This window comes from Triticum dicoccoides, unplaced genomic scaffold, assembly GCF_002162155.2.
Source record: "Triticum dicoccoides isolate Atlit2015 ecotype Zavitan unplaced genomic scaffold, WEW_v2.0 scaffold64171, whole genome shotgun sequence".
NCBI classification, from domain to species: Eukaryota; Viridiplantae; Streptophyta; class Magnoliopsida; order Poales; family Poaceae; genus Triticum; species Triticum dicoccoides.
In genome coordinates, this window is record NW_021288407.1 from 1 (window position 1) to 19582 (window position 19582).

Here is a 19582-nt window from a genome sequence, read left to right on the forward strand (position 1 = left end):
CGGGCGCGGAGAGCGTGGTGAGCATTCTGAGAACAAGCCCAAGAAGCACCGAAAGTTCGACAAGAGCAAGGTACGGTGTTTCAATTGTGATGAACTTGGTCACTTCAAGTCTGAATGTCCAGAACCAAAGAAAGAGAAGCTGAATCTTGCCCAAGAAGATGATGTTGGGCCAGACCGCTGATGATGGAGACACTTGAACTTGTGCAATCTGTAGAGGCAACTGGTGAGATTGTTTTGCTGAATGAGGAGATAGTAGTGCCTAAGTTGTCAGGTAGTGAGAACACTTGTTGGTACTTAGACACCGGAGCTAGCAATCACATGACAGGCTGCTCTGAAAAATTCATTGAGTTGGACCACACCGTATCAGGAAAGGTGAGCTTTGGAGATGGCCATCGTTTGCTGACAGATGTGTACATTATACCTCGTTTGAGAAGCAACATCATCAGCTCGGGGCAGCTAGATGAGAATGGCTGCAAGTATGCTGCTGAAAATGGTGTGTTGCAAGTCTGGGATCAAGAAAGGAATTTGATCGCTCGTGTACTGCAGACTAGAAGCCGTATGTATGTACTGGACATTGAGGATGCTGATCCGGTATGCCTGATGACATGTTGTAGCGGGCCTTGGCTATGGCACAAGCATTACGGACATGTGAACTTCAGAACACTTGGTCGTCTCTCTCACTTGGGTATGGTGGAGGGAATGCCACCCATTGAGCATGTTGATCAGGTGTGTGACTGCTGCATGTTGTCCAAGCAACGTCGTCTGCCATTCCCATCAGCAGCAAGCTACCGAGCAACCGAGCCATTGCAGCTCGTCCATGGGGATCTCTGCGGCCCCATAAGCCCTGCCATGCACGGCGGTAAAAAGTATTTCCTGTTGTTGGTCGATGGCATGTCGCGTTACATGTGGATTGTGCTTCTGAAGAGCAAAGATGAAGCGCTCTAGGCAGTAAAAAAAATTCAGGCAGCAGCTGAGCTTGAATCTGGGCACAAGTTGAAGGTTTTGAAGACAGATAGAGGGGGAGAGTTCACCTCAAATCAGTTTGCACACTACTGTGATCAGCTGGGACTTAATCACCACTTGACGGTGCCGTATTCCCCTCAGCAAAATGGCGTTCTCGAGAGGGGAAACCAAACGGTAGTTGGTACGGCCAGAAGCTTGTTGAAGAGCATGTCAGTCCCAGGCAAGTTTTGGGGAGAGGCAGTATCTACAGCAGTATATTTGTTGAACCGAGCTGAGACTAAAAGTGTAAATGGCAAGACCCCATACGAAGCTTGGCATGGAAAGAAACCAAATGTCGAGCATCTGCGAACGTTTGGTTGTGGCGCACATGTCAAGAAGGTGGGCAAGCACATGTCAAAGCTCGATGACCGCAACTCGCCCATGGTGTTCATTGGATATGAAGCACCATCCAAGGCATATAGGATGTATGATCCGGTTGGAAAGAAGTTGCACATCACTCGAGGTGTCGTGTTTGAGGAAGAAAGGAAATGGGACTGGGGCCATGGTGAGTCCCAGGAGCAGTACATCACTCCCAGCTTCGTATTTGAAGTTGCTCAACCAGCAGCGGTCAGCGGAGAACCAACAAGTGCAGCAACTCCTACACCATCGAGAACTGCTGCCACTGTAGAAGAAAATGCTGCCATGGCAGCGTCTCAGACCCACAAAACGCCTGCCACGGCACCCATTCCTACAGGAACGCCCCACTCAACTGCGACTCCTAGAACGCCTGCACAGAAGGGTCTACTTCATCGTGGAGTACGCCGGTTGGGCCACAAGGAAAACGCTTGCTTGAGGAGTTGTATGATGAGACCAATGAGGTAGCGACGTAGTACTCAAACTTGTGTTTGCTCGGAATGGAGGAACCTGCAAATTTTCATGAGGCGAAGAAAGAGAGCAGTTGGCAGCAGGCTATGCAGGAGGAGATGAACTCCATTGAGGAAAATGGCACATGGGTGTTGACTGATTTGCCAAAGGGGTATAAGGCCATTGGATTGAAGTGGGTCTATAAAGTGAAGAAGGACTCTGGACGTGCAGTGGTGAAGCACAAAGCACGACTTGTTGCGAAAGGATGTGTTCAACGACAAAGTATTGACTTTGATGAAGTGTTTGCGCCGGTAGCTCGCATTGAGACCGTGCGTTTGCTTGTGGCCTTGGCAGCTCAGAGAGGGTGGGAAGTTCATCATATGGATGTGAAGTCGGCCTTTCTAAATGGAGATTTGGAAGAGATCGTATATGTTGAGCAACCTTCTGGTTTTGTCAGGAAAGGAAGTGAAAGCAAAGTTCTGAAGCTTAACAAGGCATTGTCTGGTCTGCATCAAGCACCCCGGGCATGGAATGCTAAATTGGACAAGACATTGACAGATTTGGGTTTTGAAAAATGTCCATATGAGCATGCTGTGTACAAGAGGAAGAAGGATGGTGCAAGTCTGCTCGTGGGAGTGTACGTAGATGACTTGATCATCATCGGGGACAACACAACGGAGATAGAAAACTTCAAGAACCAGATGAATAATATGTTCAGCATGAGTGACTTGGGCCTACTCAGTTACTATCTTGGAATTGAAGTGAAGCAAATCCAACAAGGCATCTCGTTGTGTCAATCAGCTTATGCAGCAAAAATTCTGGACAAGTGTGGCATGGGAGATTGCAAATCAACTCAAACTCCTATGGAGCAACGACTGAAATTGAGGAAAGTAAGTGACTCTCCACTAGTTGATTCAACTTCCTACCGAAGCATAGTGGGGAGCTTGAGATACCTAGTGCACACTCGTCCGGATATATGCCATGCCGTTGGGTATGTCAGCCGGTACATGGAGCAGCCGTCTGAGGAACACATGACAGCGATAAGACATATTTTGAGGTATGTGCGAGGCACTCTGAATCATGGGTGTTTCTATAAGAGAGAGGAGAGGAACCAGCTGAAGTTTGTTGGGTTTAGTGATGGTGATCATGCGGGTGACATCAATGACAGAAAGAGTATCTCGGGTGCCATCTTCTACATTGGTTCAAACTCAGTCAGCTGGGTGTCACATAAGCAAACAATTGTGGCCATCTCCTCATGTGAAGTTAAGTATATCGCAGCAGCATCCGCAGCATGTCCACTACAGGGAAAAACTTATAAGCCGTGTAGCAAATACACTCGGCTTACATTGATATAAACTCGGTTTATATATAAGCCGAGTAAAACTCCCGGCTTATAGCACTCGGTTTACAGTCGACCGGCTTATACTATATAAGCCAAGAGCTGAACCGAAAAAGCCCGGCTTATGTATAAACCGAGTATTTTCATAGGGCTCCCGGTTTAATAAAGTAACCTGACGGTAGCCTGATGTTAACGGCCACGTGTCACCGTCTATATAAGTCGAGTGCCGTCGTCAGGGCACGGTTTATATATAAGCCGGGTGCAACCGCGGACGCACGGTTTATATATAAGCCGGGTGCGACCGCGAACACACGGTTTATATACAAGCCGGGTGCGACCGCGGACACACGGTTTATATATAAGCCGGGTGCAACCGCAAACCGCACGGTTACTATATAAGCCGAGTTCCGCCGACAACAGCACGGTTTTTATATACATATCTAAGCCAGGTGCCGGTTAACTGAGGTACACGGTTTATATAGCCTGCTCATGTGTCCAGATGGTCTATAAACCGGGTGCCAGGTCCTGGGATACACGGCTTATGTGTTGGCCGCAGCCATATGGCTTATAAGCCGGGTGCCAGGTGCTCGGATACACAGCTTATAGGCCATAAGCCGGGTGTCAGGTGCTGGGCTACACGGCTTTTAGGCCATATAACATATATACAGGCGCTTTAGGGAGCAGCAACAACATATATACACAAGTACATCTATCCAGCAGCACATATAACACTTCAGGGAGCAGCAACAACATATATACAGTAGTACATCTATCCAGCAGCACATATATCCAACAAATATATGTATCCAGCAGTACATGACCATGACCAACAAACATATATCGAGTAATACATATATCCAACCGTACATGAGTGCAGAGTCCACATATGCATAGGTATGCAACAGAAGATCACAAACGAAAGGATCGTAAGTTTCAGGTCGACACAGTGCATACATATCCAACGAAGGTTCACAACAACATACATACATATGCAACCAGAGGTTCACAAATTAAAGAATCATGAGTTCCATGTTCACACCAAGCATGAACCAATGAGCTCCACCGCAGCATATATGCCCACCGTCAACGCCATCCACAATGCAAACCTATAAGTCCATTATCAGCATGAGTTTCTAAAGATAAGTTGCAAAGATGGATAAGGAAAAAGAGTCAACAAGCATCAACATATGAGGCTCAAATAGAAGCTAGGAAGTATGTACAATATAAGCATCGACGCTTGTGGACTCTACCATCAACAATGCAGAAGTTTTAAGTTGAGAAGCACAAGCAACGAGAAGACGCAAGCATCAACAATGGACAAACATGGACGACTACCTCAAGTGATCATTGTTGCGGGGAGGTCGAAGAGACATGAACCGTAATGGGTGTCACTGGACTTGTTTGGCCAGGTGAAGATCCACCTACCACACAGTTATTGGAGCCTTGTCCCGACTGAGAAAACTTGAAGCACGAGAGGATGAGATGGTAAGATTCATGATCTTCAAGCATGAAGGTAAGATGCATGATTGAAAATTTCAGAGACTTACAAAGTTGAAATTAGGAAGAGTCGGAAGAGGAGGAAGAACGGGCAAAGTGGAACCCTGCATATTATTTCTGAGTTGAGCAAATGTCTCCTGCAGGATTGCCTGTTGTTTAACCATGAATTCTTGCTGTTGAAACAGGGCCTGCTGCATTTTCATGGCTTCCTCCTCTCGAAGCCTGGCATTGGCCTACAATATGCCATCACAACAAGTTCACCATAGTTGCAATACAAAGAAGAAATCACAAGGAAGGTCGATGAAGCAAAAGATACCTCGAGTTGATGGAGCATGTGCAGCCCAGGCTGTGGGCGAAGCTCTATAGCAGGACCTGAGCTCGACGTGGTAGCACGGAGGTGAGAGAGTTTTGGGATGTCCTTCTTACGGATGGCACCGTCGCCAACATATAACCGACCACCCTTCTTGCCGTCTTCCAACTGGAGGGAAATTGTAGCGTCAATGTCCTGTGAGGCCGGATCGGAGTCAGGCCCGTTGTGCTCCTTGAACTTCCCACTGTATGCATCAATCCTCAAGCCAGCGCCTGGGTTGACCCACCCCCCTTCCGGCTTCTTTGACTTGCGGGAGAGACATAATCCCGTGAAGGTATTGAGCTTCTCTTGGCCCTCACCTCTCTCCCTACTCTGCAATAGAAGCAATAACATCCATAAGAGCACAAGTTTAGAAGTTGAGAAGACGGATGATATTATTACCTTCTTCTGCACGTAAGCGTGGAGGTTGAGGTTGCCTTGAAGGTTTACCGGACCACCCATCAAGGCACGCCGCTCCGAAGCCATTCGATGTTGGGCCCTCCACTTCGGGTCTATCCATTTGGATATGATTTGCTGGTAGCAAGGAACATTGTTGTTGCACCACGAGGGAACCGCCTGAAGAATGCCAAATACATCCAACTTAGGAATGAAAGTAAGTTGTTTTGATCCAAGCAATCATAAGTAAAAGGAAACTACCTTCATGTACATGGAACGGATGAGATGCACTCTCCGGGCTAGAGACTTTTTGAGAAGCATTTTGCGTTCGTGCGCGAAATACTTCACCACAACATCAACGCGCGCCTCATAGGGCATGTCTTGGACAATCTTCTTGGCAATCGCCTCCACAACCTCATTAGCTTCATCCTTCATACCCTCGGCACAAGTAAAGAAGTCATGCCAAAAGCATAAGAGGATAAAACATTTATTAGTGCAATGATTTTAAAGATTGGCAAAGAAATAACTATGAAAATTGACAAAGAATTTTACCCAAAAATCATTGACCACCCGCTCGGCAGCACTACCATACACCCTGCCCACTTGTCTTTGGTATCCGGAGCTCGTTTCCAATGCTCCCAAGACCAAGCTAGCTCCTCCTACCGTCTCCTATGGGGACCAGGCCAGGGTAGTAATGCCTGCAAAGACATCCAATGATGCTACTTGGCTGGCGTGGCACTTTTATGTCTTCTCCATCAACCACCAAGAGTCCACACAAACACTTAGCTCAGACCGGCTGGTTTGACAATGAGGCCCTTATGTGGATATGGTCTCGAAGGGAGCGTGGACACCCCACACAACCAGATTTTGCTCTCCTTAGGAATCGGCCATTCTATCTTCTCTGCTGATGTCTCCACCTCATACTCTCCCTCCTCTAACTCCTCCACAACCGGCTCCTCCTCCCTCTCCTCCTCTGACTCCTGCCTCTCCTCTGACTCCTCCCTCTCATCCTCCTCCACAACTAGCTCATCCTCCCTCTCCTCCTCCGCTTCCTCCTCCGATTCCTCCTCGGAATGGACGGAGGGGATAGGGCTAGCAACACGGGATACAGTGGTACGAGCACGTCGTCTACCTCGGGTACCATCCATCGTGGCTCGCTGTGTAGGTTTGGCCCTGCCTGTCTGTATGGAAGTTGCCGCACCGGTGCCCTTCTTTATGACCCTCCTCACCGTGCCTAACCTTTCAATCACATTGCCAATGCTTGCAACTTTGTTCCCTTTGTTCCTTTTGTTGCCTGACATCTTTCAGTCACCTGCTATGAGAAAGAGTAGTTCAATTAGTTCATGTTGAAAACTTCATATGCAAAACAAAAGTAGAGCAATTCGGAAGTCCATGTTTAAAAGTTCATATGTTATCATAAAAAAATCATATGCATAAGTTCAAAATCATAGGGCGAGAACTTGGCAAGAAGCACAAGTTCATAGTGCATAGAGTTGTCTTACAGTTAGAAGTACATCAAGTAGGTAGCTCGACAAAGTTTACACCAGGAGTACAAGTTCATAGTACATAGACTTGGTTTTCATCCAAAAGTACATCATCACTATCGCACGCGTCTCATTGGTACAAGGTCATAGTACATAGAATTATTACAAGTTTCAAAAGTCATAGTCCTCATCGTTTGGATCATTAGTTAGCCCGAGAGTTTCATCATCACTGTCGCGCATGTCGTCCCACCATTCTGGAGCATAGTCTGCAGGTGGACCATCTGGCTCATCGCCTTCACCTAGATGGGCTCGCTCAAGTAAATTCAGGTCCATCGGGTCTTCAATGATTTCATCAGCGTCTGGCTCATCCCCTGCTTCAATGCCCTCATCTTCATCTTGATCATCGTCTACCTCCATGTCATCGTCGTCAGTGGGCAAGTGAATACTAAATTCTCCTGTGAGCCCATCTTCCTGGTAGAACTCACCCTCATATGTGTTGGGGTTTATGCGTTGGTAATCTTCATCGGTTGGAGCAGCTGGTTTACTATGTGTGGGTACATTGATCACAACATCCCAGCCCTTCAGGTTCTTCGCGGTTTGGCACGCGTACTATAGATAGAACACCGACTTGGCCTGGTTAGCCAAAATATAGACATCATCTCCGTCATACTTGTATGCTCGCTGAATTTCGACCCACCCAATGTCTGGGTACCGCCTGACTCTGGTTGGGTCAAACCAATGGCATCTGAATACAACAGGGTTCACCCGGTCGCCCAAACCGTAATCCAGCTCGATCATTTCCTTGATTCTTCCATAGTATTGAAGTCCATCTGTCCCTGGTGTTACGACCCCACTATTTATTGTCTTTTGACCGGGCCGATTTGTATCATAAGAATGGGTATGGAAGCGATACCCATTCACATCGTAAGCATTTAATTTCTTAGCGGAAGATGTGAAGCCTCTAGCAAAATCTTTCAAATCGGCTCTCATTGGGTCCCTTTTTGCCTACAAGTTTCATAAGAAAGGTTTGTTGTGTGAGTTGGAAGTAACTAAGACCAATTTGAAATGTCGACACAAAAAGAAAGTTGGACGGATTGCCATATTTTTGCCGCGAACCAAGGAATGAAGCCGCCATTTCCTTTACCGCCTCTTTTAAAGATATGTTCCCTCTGTTCCTCGGTAGGGGGACTTTCTAGGTTCCAACATTCAAGTGTGAATTCGCTATAGTAGTGAGAAAGAAGCTAAGTTAGTCACAAACTTAATTGTGATTATTTGCAAAAAAAATATAGGAGCACTTACTCGATGTACGGTTGTACTTCCGGCATGTTTGTCAACACATACGACATAATGGTTGTCCACTCTGGATGTTTGATGTGCCTAGGCCTTCTAGCACTTGCTCTGCCACCTACCCCTGCGAAGATGCTACGTGGGGGTCGTCCGGGGTCATGACATTGTAACGAAGGACTGGATTATGCTGAGTGGGAATATTGGGATCATAGTACTTTGTCATGTTGTTTGACACCTCCTCATTGAGGTAGGCCTCGACTATGGATGATTCAATACGGCATTTATTCTTGCATTTGGCACGAAGATTCTTATTTTCTCTCTCAGGTGCATACATCCAACGGTACTGCACAGGCCCGCCCAATCGTTCCTCAGACGGAAGATGCAAGATCATATGCTGCATCCGATTAAAGAAGCTTGGTGGAAAGATCATCTCAAGCTTGCACACCAACTCTGGTGCCTGTTTCTCCAGCTTCTCAATAACTTTTGGGTCTAACTCTTTATCACAAAGCTGACGAAAGAAATAGCTCAACTCCGCCAGCACTCACCAAATCTTCTCGGAGACATAGCCTTGAATCATCACCGGCATTACTCGCTAAAGCCAGACATGATAGTCATGGCTCTTGAGCCCCCCTATTCGCAATGTATTCATATTCACTCTGTCGGTGTCAAAACCGGCGGATCTCGGGTAGGGGGTCCCGAACTGTGTGTCTAGGCAGATGGTAACAGGAGACGAGGGACACGATGTTTTACCCAGGTTCGGGCCCTCTTGATGGAGGTAAAACCCTACGTCCTGCTTGATTAATATTGATGATATAGGTAGTACAAGAGTGGATCTACCACGACATCAAGGAGGCTAAACCCTAAAGCTAGCCTATGGTATGATTGTTGTAATGTATGTTGTGTCCTACGGACTAAAGCCCTCCGGTTTATATAGACACCGGAGGAGGCTATGGTTACACAGAGTCGGTTACAATGGTAGGAGATCTACATATCCGTATCGCCAAGCTTGCCTTCCACGCCAAGGAAAGTCCCATCCGGAGACGGGACGGAGTCTTCAATCTTGTATCTTCGTAGTCTTGGAGTCCGGCGGACGATGATAGTCCGGCTGTCCGGACACCCCCTAGTCCAGGACTCCCTCAGTAGCCCCCGAACCAGACTTCAATGACGATAAGTCCAGCGCGTATATAGTCTTCGGCGTTGCAAGGCGGGTTCTCCCTTCAAGTTCCATGTACCTGCCGAACAGTGTCCGGCTTTATCATAAATATTGTGTTTCTCGGCTTCTACGCCCAATAATGGCCTTTTTCCACGCGTCGCATGAATGCGAAAAGCCAGGGTGTCTTTTATGCTTCACCCCCTAGTCGTGCGAGTCGTCCGCCTACAAAAGAGGCAAAAATCCAGATCCAAACCACACCATCTTCCTCCCGCGAATACTTCATTGGAGCGCCCTTGACCTAGAAATCTATTCCATCACGGACCGTCGACGCGGCTCCTCTTCTCGCGCTCCCAGCCCACCGCCAGGGGATTGGATGAGGTGCTCTGTTCTGCACAACGAGCTAGTGAAGCTCCAAGCGGGGGGATATCTCCCTCCGGCCTTCATGGTCCCAGTTCGAGCCGGGCTGGTCACTTATCAAGGTGGGAGGCAAGCGGAGGATACCCCAAGCCCCAATAAAGGGGAGCGAGTATGCTTCGTCCCTTATCTGATAAGGGGACTCGGATTCCCAATACATCCGTTCCTCCGCGGGCTCCTGGAGTTCTACGGGCTCCAGCTCCACCACCTCACGCCCGCCTCTGTCCTGCATATCGCGGGCTACGTAGCTCTTTGCGAGCTATTCCTGGGCATTGTGGAAGAGGCTATTCTGCCTCGTACCCCGTTCTCACGAGGGGTCCATATATCAACTGGGCGGCACCGAAATATGGCGCATCGCCGGGACCGGATACCCATCCGGTACTCCCAAGAAGGCGTCCGAAGACTGGCCTTCAGAGTGGTTTTACATAGGAGACGCTCCACTGCCGGACCCAGTCCGGATTGGCCTCCCAGAATTTAGTGCTGCTCCTCTGAAGAAACGCCTCAGCTGGCGCCCACGGAGCCCCCGATTGGAGGAAGACAAGAGCGTCCATTACTTGATGGGCCGAATAAGATTACTGGCCCATTCCGGGTTGACCATGATTGGAGTCATGGCGACATGCATCATGCGGGGGGTACAGCCATTGCAATACAGAGGCCACCCCATGTGGGATTTCAACGGGGAAGACGATGCCACCTGTCATGGCCGCGAATGGCCGGATTCGACCGAGGATCTGGTGGAGATCCTGTCCAGCCTGTACAAGGGGGAGAAGGAGGACTTCCTTCGAACGAACCCTTTGAATGGGTTTTCCATGAACAACCCTAGAGGATGGGTAAGCGAACACTTTCAAGGGCTCAACCCATGCTTTCGAAGTTTAGGCTTCTTACATTATGTCTTCGGCGCAGGATCTACGCCGGACTGTGGAGGACATGGTAAGTCCCGCTCCGCAACCCGAGGATCCAGAAAGATTCCTGGATCCGGCCTCCGAAGAGGATCCGGACATCAAGGTGGAGCTGATCGACGGGGTATTTCACCAGCTCAGCATGGATAATGCTTTGGTCGCCATTACGGCGGACTACCCCGGACTGTATCCGGCTTCCTAGGTGACTGTGACCGAGGTCCGAACACCATTATCTCTTCCTTGCCCATTTCTGACCTTCGCGAACGATGGTATTCTACAGGAAGCGCCTTTACAGCGGGAAGCCGAGCCCGCGGCGGCTGACCAACAAAGGTCAGTCCGGACCAGCAGGCAGAAAAGGAGCGAGGCACGGACTGAAAAGTCGCCGCAAAGGTATAACTTGTATTTGAATTTTCAGAGCAACGTTCCTAGGAAGCGTCTGAGTGCTCATGATCTTTATAGGAGAAAAAGCGCTCGCCGGACTGCGGGCGCGGAAGTTGCTGATCCAACCTACACGGCCAGGCTCCAGCGCCCGGCCTGGAGGGGGAGGCAAGCGCAAGACGCGGGCCGGATCCTCCTCCAACGGAGGACACCGACAGACTGTCCGCCACCAAGTCTGAGGTGGAGAGCGCCATGAACCATAGGCGCCGCCGGACAGTGTTTCATGAAGCGTGTTTCTCCCCTGAGGCATTGGACGCCTTTAACGCAGGGGACGCGCACCTCCGTGCCGCTCAAGATGGTTTTACCAGAGCCACGGAGCAGTATGTGAAAGACATACGGGTAAGAGAATTTTAATGGTTATATATACCAGTAGCCCCCGAGACTTAAAGTAGTTATATTAACTGATTTAAGGATCAATTAAAATGCAGGCTCTTACCGAGAAGAATGCCCAGCTGTCTCAGGAGCTGCAAGAATGCAAGGCCCAACTTGAGGCCGCACTTGCTGCCGCAGGGGGAGACGCAGAGACCCCTCCCGGTAACACATTTTTGTTAATAAATATAAGCGCTGTGCGGCGTGCGCGCAAGTCTAATAGTGACATTGCAGGTGCCGCCGAACAAGATCCGGATAGGCAAGAATTACTACGCCAGCTAAAGGCTGGCGAGAGGGTGCTAAATAAGGTGCAGCAAGAAAGGAACAAGCTCTAGGATGCCCACGCCCAGCTCGGAGAAGAGCTGAAAGGTGTTCGGGCCGAGCTGTCCGGCTCCGTTAAGGAGACTGAGCGGCTTCATCGCGGCATCTATAGTAAGTGCTTGAGCGGACTCCTTTGAAAAGAAGAGTTTGGCGAGGAAGTCAATTGACAAATTATGTCTTGTAGGTATACTCACCGGTCGCCCCGCGAAGGAGATGCCCGTATCAACGGGTGATCAACTTCCCGAGCTGTTGCAGCTTCTCGAACGAGTTCGGCAGGCAATGAGCGGCGTCGTCCAGGCTTTATGGCCAGCCCTCTCCCTACCCGAGGGCCTTGGGGAGCTTGTGGAGAAGCTTCAGGGAGTGCGGCAGCGCTTCCATTTATGGAAGGTTTCGGCCTGCCGCCAAGGAGCCAGGGAGGCTTGGACCATGGTGAAGACGCGTTACAAGAAGGTGGATCCCAACCATATGGCCGAAGTTGGACCGGTGGGGCCCGATGGGAAGGAGATCCCTGTGAGTTTAGTATACAGCCAAGTAGAGTTGGCTGCTAAATTTTCCCAACGGGACTGTAAGTTAGACAACCTGTTAGATGGGATTGAGAAGGAATACAATCAGTAATTTTGATGATGTATATTTTCCTTTAAAGTGACATGTGAAATGCCTTCTAGCCGGATTGTAGATCGTTTGTCTTTGCCGACCTTTTCGCTTCAACCTCGGGACCCTAGAGTCCGGAGTGTGTCTGAATACCTTTTTGGTTAAGAAACAACCGGGGTATGCATGGAGACCAGGCGTAGGGGTCATTAGTGCTTTATCAGACAAGTGCCCAACTAGTTATGTTATATTACATGGTTAGTAAGAAACATCTTCCAGAGAGAATAGTTCCGTTAAGGGTTCCTTTCCCTGGGAGGCATGCCCTAAAGTGCATGTCCGGACTGCGAAAAAAGCAGAGAAAACATCTGGGGGCGGATAAATGAGTAGGTAAAAAGTCATCTTTTAAGTCACCGACCGAATATTCCCTTAAGAACGCTAGCTTTCGGCTTCACCCAGTCTGAGGTACACATCCGGCTGACCCGGCAGTAACAATCACAGAGGTGCTCCCTTTACCTCCTAGCCGAACAATCGGGAACGTAGGGGTAAGCACAGGAGCCAGGCAACCCAGCTTGGCCAAAACTTAAGTCATATCGATGCATATAATGGTGAGTAAAAGGTACATGTGGAAGCTTGACACAGGGCATGAAACCCTTATAATTGAGCTTCTGTAAAAGAAGCCCCTAGGTATAATGAGTTCGGATGGCACATCAAGTGTATGCGAAAAATGCGAAAGTAGGCCCTTAGGGGCTTTTTAGTAAAAAGGTTATGAAAAGAGAAACAGAAGACAGCCGAAGTGTAAAAATTTGGACGGAGGAAGGGGACGAACTCTTAGTCCGGCGCTAGGCATAGAATCTTCTGAGGCGGGCTGCGTTCCATGGGTTCGGCTCGAGTCGGTTATCCGACGCATTTCGTAGACGGTATGCTCCGCCGGTCAGGACTTGATCGATAATGAAGGGGCCCTCCCATTTGGGCTTGAGCTTGTCCTTTTTCTTGTCCGGCAGGCGTAGAACTAGTTCACCAACGTTGTAAGTCTTGGCCCGTACTTCTCTGCTTTGATATCTTCGGGCCTGCTGTTGATAGAATGCGGAACGAGCCTTGGCGACGTCTTGTTCTTCCTCCAATGTGTCCAAGCTGTCCTGCCGATCAAGCTCGGCCTCTCTTTCTTCGTACATGCGCACTCGAGGTGAGTCATGAATAATGTCGTAGGGCAAGACTGCCTCTTCGCTGTAGACCATAAAAAATGGTGTGAATACGGTAGTGCGGTTAGGTGTTGTCCGCAGTCCCCAGAGTACGGAGTCGAGCTCCTCAACCCAGTGCGTGTCAGATTTAGTAAGTGACCACACTAGTCTGGGTTTAATGCCGCTCATTATTAGACCATTTGCTCGTTCCACTTGACCGTCGGTTTGAGGGTGATAGACTGAAGCGTAGTCGAGCTTGATGCCCATATTTTTGCACCATGACTTAACCTCGTCGGCTGTGAAGTTCGTGCCGTTGTCGGTGATGATGCTGTGGGGGACTCCGTAGCGGTGTACTACCCCGGATATAAAGTCTATCACTGGTCCGGACTCTGCCGTTTTGACCGGTTTGGCCTCTATCCATTTGGTGAATTTATCCACCATGACCAATAGGTATCTTTGCTTGTGGGTTCCCCCTTTAAGGGGTCCAACCATATCAAGCCCCCAGACCGCGAACGGCCAGGTAATGGGTATAGTTTTGAGGGCGGTGGGCGGCATGTGGCTCTGATTAGCAAAGAGCTGACAACCAACGCATCTCTTGACTAAGTCCTGGGCATCTGCCCGGGCCGTTGGCCAATAAAATCCTGTACGGAATGCCTTTCCTACGAGGGCCCGGGCTGCTGCGTGGTGTCCGCCTAGTCCGGCATGAATTTCAGCCAGGAGGTTTCGCCCTTCCTCTTCGGAGATACACCTTTGAAGGACTCCGGTTGTACTTTTCTTATAAAGTTCTCCCTCATGGACCTTGTAGGCTTTCGATCGCCGGACTATGCAGCGGGCCTCGTTTTGGTCTTCGGGAAGTTCCTGCCTAAGCAAGTAGGCTAGGAATGGTTCTGTCCACGGGGTAATTACTGCCATTATGACGTGGGCTGAAGGTGTTATGTCATCGGCTGAATCGCCGATTGGCGCGGTTTTTTCCGGTTTGTCACTTCCGGGCTCCTCTTCCCATAGTACGGATGGCTTGAAGAGCCGTTCCAGGAAGATATTTGGAGGGACAGCATCATGTTTCGCACTGATGCGTGCCAGTATGTCGGCCGCTTGGTTATTATCTCGGGCTATGTGATGGAATTCGAGTCCTTCAAACCGAGCTGACATTTTTAGGACAGCGTTGCGATATGCTGCCATTTTTGGATCCTTGGCATCAAAGTCTCCGTTTATTTGGGATATTGCAAGGTTTGAATCCCCGCGCACCTCTAGGCGTTAAATGCCCATGGAGACTGCCATCCGAAGACCATGTAACAGGGCCTCGTATTCGGCTGTGTTGTTGGACTCCGTGTACATTATTTGAAGTACATACTGGACTGTGTCCCCAGTTGGGGACGTCAATACGACGCCAGCCCCCAGTCCGGCCAACATTTTAGAGCCGTCGAAATGCATAGTCCAATTGGAGTATGCGTCGTACTCTTTAGGGAGTTCGGCTTCGGTCCATTCGGCGACAAAGTCAGCCAAAACTTGTGACTTTATAGCTCGCCGAGGTTTGTAAGTTATATCGAATGGTAAGAGCTCAATGGCCCATTTTGCAATCCTTCCCGTTGCGTCGCGGTTATTTATAATGTCATTGAGTGGTACTTCAGAGGCCACTGTTATCGAACACTCTTGAAAGTAGTGTCGGAGCTTCCGGGATGCCATGAACACCGCATACGCTATCTTCTGATAGTGTGGGTAACGGGACTTGCAGGGGGTTAACACAGTGGATACATAATACACTGGTTTTTGAAGAGGGAATTTGTGCCCTTCTGTCTCTCGTTCGACGACAAGTACGGCGCTTACAACTTGATGTGTTGCTGCGATGTATAACAACATTGGTTCGCCCAGATTGGGCGCAGCCAGGACCGGATTTGTTGCCAATATGGCCTTTATTTCTTCGAGTCCGGCAGTGGCAGCATCCGTCCACTCGAAGTGTTCGGTGCGCCTGAGGAGGCGATAGAGGGGCAACGCCTTTTCTCCTAGACGGGAGATGAAGCGGCTTAGAGCTGCCACGCATCCTGTTAATTTTTGTATTTGTTTGAGGTCTTTTGGAATGTCCAACTATGAGAGAGCCCGGATTTTAGCTGGGTTTGCTTCGATTCCTCTACCGGATACGATGAAGCCCAGCAGCTTTCCGGCTGGTACGCCGAAAACACATTTTTCCGGATTCAGCTTGATGTCATATGCTCTGAGGTTGTCGAACGTGAGCCTCAAATCGTCTACTAGAGTTTCGACGTGTTTTGTTTTGACGACTACGTCGTCTACGTATGCCTCGACTATTTTGCCGATCTGGGTAGCCAGACATGTTTGAATCATGCGCTGACATGTTGCGCCGGCGTTTTTAAGTCCGAAGGGCATCGTGTTGAAGCAGAATGGTCCATAATGAGTAATGAATGCCGTTGCAGCTTGGTCTGCTTCCACCATCTTGATTTGATGGTGGCCAGAGTATGCGTCGAGGAAGCACAATGAATCGTGCCCTGCGGTAGCATCGATAATTTGGTCGATGCGGGGGAGAGGGAAGGGATCCTTCGGGCAAGCCTTATTGAGGTCTTTAAAATCGACACAGAGGCGCCAGGATTTGTCCTTCTTTGGTACCATTACCAGATTTGCTAGCCAATCCGGATGTTTGATATCTCTGATGAATCCGGCTTCCAATTGTTTGGCTTGCTCTTCTCCCATTGCCTGTCTTTTGGGTTCGGAAAATCGTCGAAGAGCCTGTTTGACTGGCTTAAATCCTTTTAGGATGTTTAGGCTGTGTTCTGCCAACCTGCGTGGGATTCCGGGCATATCCGAAGGATGCCAAGCGAAAATGTCCCAATTTTCCCGAAGGAATTCGTGTAGTGCGGCGTCTACTTCGGGGTTCAATTGTGCCCCGATGGAGGCCGTCTTTGTTGGGTCCGTTGGATGGACTTGGAATTTTATTATTTCATCTGCTGGTTTGAAGGAGGTGGACTTGGATCTTTTATCGAGTATCACATCGTCTCTGTTCACCGTAGAGCGCAGCGCGGTGAGTTCTTCTGCTGCTAAGGCTTCGGATAGTGCCTCCAGGGCTAGTGCGGCTGTCTTGTTTTCGGCGCGGAGTGCTATGTCCGGATCACTAGCGAGAGTGATTATTCCGTCGGGCCCAGGCATTTTGAGCTTCATGTACCCGTAATGAGGTATTGCTTGAAAAATTGTGAATGTCTCTCGTCCTAATATAGCGTGATATCCGCTGTTGAACGGGGCCACTTGGAACGTGACTTCTTCGGATCTGTAATCGTCTGGTGAGCCGAACACCACATTGAGTGTGATTTTTCCGGTGCAGCGCGCTTCCCGGCTAGGGATTATTTCTCTGAAGGTTGTGCTGCTTCGCTCAATACGGCTCCAATCGATTTCCATTTTTCGCAGAGTTTCCTCGTAAATGAGGTTTAATCCGCTGCCGCCATCCATGAGGACTTTTGTCAGTCGAAAGTCGTCCACTATGGGACTAAGCACCAGTGCGGCTGGTGCTCTGGCTGTTCGGAATTTAGGCTCGTCGGTGACGTTGAAGGTAATAGCTGTGTCGCTCCATGGATTTGCTGTTGCTACTTGGTAGACTTCGGCGAGTCCGTGGATTGTTTGTTTTCGCATATTATTTGATGCGAAGGTCTCGAAGACTGTTGATACCGTACCGGTATTGTTGGAGTGGTTTTTCGGGGCTAGAAGCTCCTCGCCACTTTTGGCCACCTGCCGTAATATCCAACATGCTCGAAGGCTATGTGTTGGGACGGCTCCCTCTGTACTATGAAGCTTACAGGGTCCATTGAGCCATCCCTCCAGTACGGTTCCGTGCCCCTTATTGGGTTTTTGCTTTTTCGTTTTTGCATCTGGGGCCTGAGTGTGAGGCACCCTTTTGTTGCGGACTGGGGTTGGGGCCGGATTATCCCAAAATTGGTTTTCGGTTTTCCGGAAACTCTCCATCGCACAGTACTTTCGTACTATGGACGCCAGATCGGTGAAGCGTGTAATTTTACGACGATCGATGGCGTTCAACATTCCCTTGTCCGTGCAATTATTGCAGAAGATTGAGATTGCGTTTTCCTCTCGGCAGTCCTTTATCCTGTCCATAACCAGGAGGAATCTGGCCCAGTAGTGATGTACTGTTTCTGCCGGCTCTTGCCGTATTAGAGATAGATCGCATATGTCTGGGCAGGTGGGTGGACTAAAATCCGGATCCCTGCCCATCTTGGGGCTTAAAGGCCAAGGAGTTTCCGAATTCGGAAGTTTGGGTTGCTGGACACGATCCAGCGAGTCCGGAGTGATGCATGGTTTTAAGTTCAATGCTCGATCGAAGTCTGTCCCTCCGCGGAAATCCGGCATGGAGGGTTCGGAAATCCGGACGTGACTAGTTTAGGCGAAGAGTTGCCGTATTGCTCCTCCACCACTGCGACGTGGTGGGTGGCCTGGGGAGAGTTAATCTCTCTCAGATCGGTTTTAAGCCCAATCTGATTGTAGTCTGTAGCGACTCCCAGGGCGGCGATGCGATCCAAGAGCTCGTTAACAGACGAGAGCTCTATTGGATCCAATTGTTCGGCAGATTTCGAGCTGACGCGAAGATTGCTTCTGACGATTTGAGAAGTCATTGTCGAAGCAGTGGCCGGACAGGCGGTCATAAGAAAACCACCTAGCCGGATAGTTTGGCCGGCGGCCAAGGCCCCTTTGGCGAAAACACCGTCTTTGAAGACGGGTGGAGGCATCCTTCCTATCGGTGACGACACAGAGGAACTCTCAATGAAAGCACCAATGTCGTTGTCAAAACCGGCGGATCTCGGGTAGGGGGTCCCGAACTGTGCGTCTAGGCGGATGGTAACAGGAGACGAGGGACACGTTGTTTTACCCAGGTTCGGGCCCTCTTGATGGAGGTAAAACCCTACGTCCTTCTTGATTAATATTGATGATATGGGTAGTACAAGAGTGGATCTACCACGAGATCAAGGAGGCTAAACCCTAAAGCTAGCCTATGGTATGATTGTTGTAATGTATGTTGTGTCCTACGGACTAAAGCCCTCCGGTTTATATAGACATCGGAGGAGGCTAGGGTTACACAGAGTCAGTTACAATGGTAGGAGATCTACATATCCGTATCGCCAAGCTTGCCTTCCACGCCAAGGAAAGTCCCATCCGGACACGAGACGGAGTCTTCAATCTTGTATCTTCGTAGTCTTGGAGTCCGGCGGACGATGATAGTCCGGCTGTCCGGACACCCCCTAGTCCAGGACTCCCTCACACTCCCTTCATTATATTTCCTGCGTACCCATCAGAGAACCGCAATTTGCCCAGGACCCACTGCATCATTACCTTCCTATGCTTCCTTGCAGGGCAGAATGGGGCCGGTGGCTGGCCCCACCCTTTTCTTTTGGGTCCAGGTTCGATCATATTTAAACGTGGCCTATCACAGAGTTTCTCTTGATCAAGTCTGGCCTTGACATTGTCTTTCGTCTTCTCAATGTCGAAGATTGTGCCAAAAAGGGCCTCAGCGATATTCTTCTCAGTGTGCATTGCATCAATGTTATGTGGAAGGAGGAGATCCTGAAAGTAAGGGAGCCTCCACAAGCTTGGTATGTGAGTCCAGTTGTGTGTCTCTCCATATCCGACAAAACCTGACCCCGTAGCATTGGGCTGGAGACCATCTAACTGAGCCTTGATCATGTGACCGGTCATCACAGGTGGGGGTGGAGCGTTGGTAACTTTACCTTTCTCAAAGCTATTTTTGTCTTGTCTAAATGGATGATCAGGACGAAGGAACGGACGGTGCTTGTGAAAGCAGGTATACTTCCCACCTTTCTTCAGCCAATAGAACGTCAAATTCTGCATACACACCGGGCAAGGCCATTTCCCATGTACACACCAGCCGCAGAAAATCGCACGTGCCGGTAGGTCATGCAGGGATGTGAAGTACCAAACATACATATCGAAGTGCTTCTTTGTTAGGGCGTTGTATGTCCGTATTCCTTTATCCCAAGCAACCATCAAGTCATCCACAAGCGGCTCCAAGTACAGACTCATCTTCTTCCCCGGATATCCA

At 49.4% G+C, this 19582-nt stretch overlaps 1 long non-coding RNA gene across 1 annotated transcript in view; it reads right to left on the bottom strand.

Moving 5' to 3' along the window:
• Positions 1-6423: 6423 nt before the first annotated feature.
• The window catches only part of LOC119347341, a 15887-nt gene continuing 2728 nt past the window's right edge, over positions 6424-19582 (bottom strand). The window contains exon 4 of the long non-coding RNA XR_005168278.1: positions 6424-6699. This is a non-coding gene — a long non-coding RNA (uncharacterized LOC119347341). The remainder of the gene's footprint in view (positions 6700-19582) is intronic.